The following is a 4922-nucleotide window of genomic DNA, read 5'->3' on the forward strand; positions in this document are numbered from 1 at the left end:
AACTTATATACGTGCTTTTCGTCTTTTGCTTTGTAAAAGAAAAAGGTGCCTGTATAGTGATGTCATGACCGGTCAAATAGTGTTTCAGATTCAAAGACCGGCGCCGGTCAAATAGCCACTGCCAAAAGATTACTAGGCATGGCTGCTGCAACTGTCTTCAAAATGAGAAAATATTAGGTAGCCTACACAGTTTTAAAAAAACAAGCTGTGACCCTAGCTAGAGAGTATATCTGCCATATCTGGTGCTACGCCTTGCCCATGAGTAGCCAGGGAGTAACGACATTTGAGATGCAACTCCACTTTACCTCAGAGTGAAACATCTGCCGTCAGTTGCAGTTTATAGGCCTAGTCAATGCCCAGGACTGTTAAAAAGTGAGAACTAAATAATTGAGTGGTTTATCCAGCTGTGGTGATAAAACTTGTGGTAGGCTGATCTTTCGTGTGTGACCAGCATGAATAATTTGAGCAGCAGGTCCAGGGTGGTAAACGATAGACCCTCAGCCCTGGCCAAAGATCAAAAAGGAAAAATCCCCATTAGGCTACAGGAAGAGGACCAGTACTTATTACCGGTATTATTCGTGACAACGTCTCATAATACATGTTTTAAACCAATTTAGGTTTTTTCATGCTTTCCTGAGCATGTGTTGTATTTCATTTCATTGAATAACTTGATACTTGGATATTATCCTTGTGTATTTATGATGTGCCGGGAGACAACTGGCGGCTGGGAGACAACTTGCCATCTCAGTGGGATTAGTGGAACTGATTACAACATATTTTAAAGAAGATTGCTCAGCGATTTATCAATGCTTTGAGGTATAACGTACATCTTATTATTATTTACTTGCAAACACAGATTTTTTAATACCCAACCTTCCCATTCCCGGAAGAACATCTGACACATACTTTGCAAATTTATGTATAGCTTATATATAACTTGTGTGATATGAACACCATGCTACTACTGCTAATAAATTCTATTTTATTGCCTTCTTAGCGATAAGAGTGCGGCTATATGAGTGTTTGACAATGTTTGTATTATTTTCAATATCTTAAAAATGTTAAATTCAATTTGTAGGATTCAGCTATCTCCCAGTTTGAAGAAACTCGTGTACCAGCATCCAATAATTGTGTGTTTTGGTAAGTTGTGAATGAGCGTTTGTACAATTTTGACTGATGTACAAGTGAACTTTTGAATTGCTCACCTAAATATGAAGTTGGTAAATGTAAATATGCACTAATTTCAATCTTCGTAGTTTCATTTGTGCCTCATTGCATCTGCAGGGCCCACTCTTGCCAGTGCAGTGAAGTTTCTCGTATTCATCGAAGGCAACCTTGCAATTTAAACCAAGTCGTTTTTTTGTAGCGCTGGCTTACTTCTGCTCATATTACGTCTTTGCAATGTCATATCCAGATAGTGCAGCTGCAAGTCTGGAGTTTATACAGAGGTATGTAAACCTGTAATGTGTTTAATTGTTTATGTATGAGCTAAGGAATAACAATAATGGAACTCCCTCCTTCACAAAGTCGTTCATACCAGTGACAAGCTGGTCTGGCTGGAGTGGGATTCAAATCCACGAAGTTCTTGACAGTGTCTCTCTACTGCAGCTAGTAAGAACTGCACCCATTACCGGAGGGATTGCGTGTTAGACCACTCGGCCATCCAGACTGATTATTAGAGGTGTTAAACTGTTAATACTAGTTATGTACGCAAGTTCCAAGCCACAACTCCAGAGGATGACGATTATTCTAAGGTTTGTGGAAGTGACAACGCATTCTGATCAATTTGAAGGTTTCACACTTTCACTACACGATGGTATTGTGGTGTAGTTACAAACATTGCTAAATATCACGGTCAAATTTGAAAAGATCCACTGATATAACTTGTGTTGTTTCCTCAGATACTTTGCTCGCATTGGGGTCATCCGTCATGACAAGAAAAAGTGGGATGTGCACCCTAAAGTACTCCGACAGTGCAACGAGGTCATGCTTCGGCAGGGATGTTTGTTATGAAGATTGAAGCAAGTCAAGAAATTCACTGTTCAGTCGCTGCTGCTTCATGCTTCGCCGAAATATAGCCTCGGCTGAACTCTGCAGTTAAAAAAGCGAATTCACGTGTTCGTGAAACATCAAACAAATAGCTATACTTGTAACATCTTGAGAAATATATTGTGAAACATTGTCGCCAGTGAGGTCTGCTGTACACAATAAATTTATATCTGCAAATGCACGTGTGTAATATTTACTTGTAGAGAAAGTCATTTTACTCTCATAATGCCGTTTGTCACAAAAACTATTCGGGAAGTTATTTTGCTGCCTGTCCAGAGCAGTAATTTTACTGATCAGAAACATTTAAAAAATGACTATCCGGAGCAGTAATTCTACTGATCAGAAACATTTAAAAAATGACTATCCAGACCAGTAATTTTACTGATCAGAAACATTTAAAAAATGACTATCCAGAGCAGTAATTTTACTGATCAGAAACATTTAAAAAATGACTATCCAGAGCAGTATTTTTACTGATCAGAAACATTAAAAATATGACTGTCAACGGAAGTAAAAATACTTCCATTACAGTAAATAAAATTACTACTTAGAAAGTTATTTTGCTGCCTGTCCAAAGGACAGTAAAATTTTTTAACAGTGTATAGCAAAATCTGGAAATTTCTGCAAATTGTGACAAATCAGGCCATATCTTTAGGTGGTCATGGATCATACAAGGCAAATTACTTCATATTAATAATAACACAAAATCACATTTTTTCTACGTTGGGGGGCCCTTCAAAAGAGTGGCCAGGGGCGCTTGCACCCTCTGCTCTGAAAAGGCATTTATGAGTGCATGGGTGTAGTTCCACCGTTCTCTTTTTATTCAAAGTATTAGTCGAGATGATATTAATAGATGTAATTTCTTGTTTTGTAGTCTAGTTTAATCCGCATGCGATTTTTCGTCCCCTTTTCACGAATCATCTCACTTTACATTTTGTGACAAAATCAAAATGCTTCAGTGGATCGGTTATGAGAAGAATACGTACGAAACCTTCTAACTAATCGGATAACCTTGTTTTGCGTCACTTGCGTGTTACCTGCGTGACGATTGTTCTCATCACTTTCAAACTTGCGTACTCACAATAGCCTACGTTTAATTTTCAGATATTGGATTTCTTCATCATTGATGGTCGTCAAGTTTAGTGGAATTTTCTTATAGACAATTATCCAAAATGGAGCTTTTGTTAAAACGACGGAATTGTTGATTGAAACTGAAAAGACCTGTATGTAACAAAGTAAGCATGATTTTATCACCAAGCACCTCCTTCGATTCAATAAACATTTCAGGTGTAAATTTGCACTTTCAGATCATATACACCGGCAGACATCTAGCATGTACAAAAAATTAAAACAAAAATTAAAAACCCTCTTTCAAACACCTTATAACGTGCATCCGGCTTTACCGCTCGCCTTTGGTCCGGAACAATAGCAGACTTTAACACCTGGATGGATTCAGGGTTGCTCTCTGTTTATTTTACTGGTGTCACCTGTTTCAAAACGTCTGAGACAGTGCAAGGACGTCCGAGATTACTGAAAGACATCCGAGGCTTTCTTTGGACGTTTGAAGCTTTCGTAAGGCGCCTGAGACGTTGTCCAGATGTCCGAGATTGTTGAAGATGTTGGAGACTTTCGAAAGACGTCCGAGGCTTTTGTAAGACGTCCGAGACTTTCGTAAGACGTCCGAGACAGTTATACGACGACCGAGGCTGTCATGGATTAACGTCCGTGGCTGTTGCAGACAGTCGTACGAGACGGTTGTAGACAGACGACTGACACTGTTAAAAGATGTCTGAGATTGTATTAAGATGTCCTAGATTGTTGTAAGACTTTGGAGACTTTCGTAGACAGATGTCTGTGACCGTCGCAAGGCGCCCGAGATTGTTGTAAGATGTCAGAGAATGTCGTAAGATGTCTGAGGTTTTTGTAGACAGGGGTCTGACACTGTTTTCGACGCCGTTTGAGACGGTGCAACCTCACTATATCTAATTACTTACTAAATTGTCCAAGACCCTGGCTTCCTCGTGACTCGAATAAAGGGAGACAACGCGCTTTCAGGTGTCGAATCCTCACTCGAATGCAGTCCCTGGTCCCCATGGTCTTGTTAATGCGGAGTTTAAAGCTGCGTGTGAAGCCGGTGCATCAAAAAAATAAAGCAATAACCGAACATTACAAAAAAAGCGTGACAATTTGCATGTTTGAATCTCAACTTTGCACGTGTGTTTTTGATTGATCGTATCTGTGTTGTGTTTGTACCAGTCTTCCTTCTTGCATTGTTCATGTTTCTTCTAACCTCTTTCTCCTGAGATGAACACACGTATTGCATACTTCACAGTGTAGATTCTAACGATCTGTTTAAGCCTGATGCTGCGAATTAGTTGTGGTAATATCGAGTTACACGAGCTTTCGGAACACAGTTCCCTAGTCATGTGCTATGACAAACGTATTGCATTTCAACATGTTTTCAAACTGTGTAGTCTAATTTGAAATGAGAAGTTTTTTTTTTGCGCAGAGTTTCTTACAGGTTACTAACAGTGATTTTAACTTTCATTATATCATACAGGATTATGATTAAGCTTCATATAGCAGGAACACTGCTACGGTGTGTCGTTTATTTACCAAATAACAGTAAGAGCCTTTTTTTCAGCATGTGTGCTTGTATTGTCAGTGATGGCATTGGCATACACTTTTGAAAGGTACCTCACTTTCTTTGCTGAACGACAAAAAAAAACGTGGATTTGTGGAATAAAAGTTCATATGACGTGGCAGGAGCGTTAATTTCAACTATGTTTCAGTTTTGTAACTTGATACAGATCCAAGTGACAGAGCGACGTCGTAGCTACATTTATTGACAAAAATAAACTTGGAATTAATAT

General features: G+C 39.0%; 1 long non-coding RNA gene across 1 annotated transcript; it reads left to right on the forward strand.

The window, feature by feature from the left end:
- The first annotated feature begins 543 nt into the window (after positions 1-543).
- LOC145781407 (uncharacterized) lies at positions 544-2386 on the forward strand. The gene is made up of 4 exons (XR_014290731.1): positions 544-816; positions 1079-1140; positions 1285-1448; positions 1902-2386. It is a non-coding gene; the product is annotated as an uncharacterized LOC145781407 (long non-coding RNA).
- Positions 2387-4922: the final 2536 nt, after the last annotated feature.

This window comes from Aplidium turbinatum, chromosome 12 (genome assembly GCF_918807975.1).
Source record: "Aplidium turbinatum chromosome 12, kaAplTurb1.1, whole genome shotgun sequence".
Lineage (NCBI taxonomy): Eukaryota > Metazoa > Chordata > Ascidiacea > Aplousobranchia > Polyclinidae > Aplidium > Aplidium turbinatum.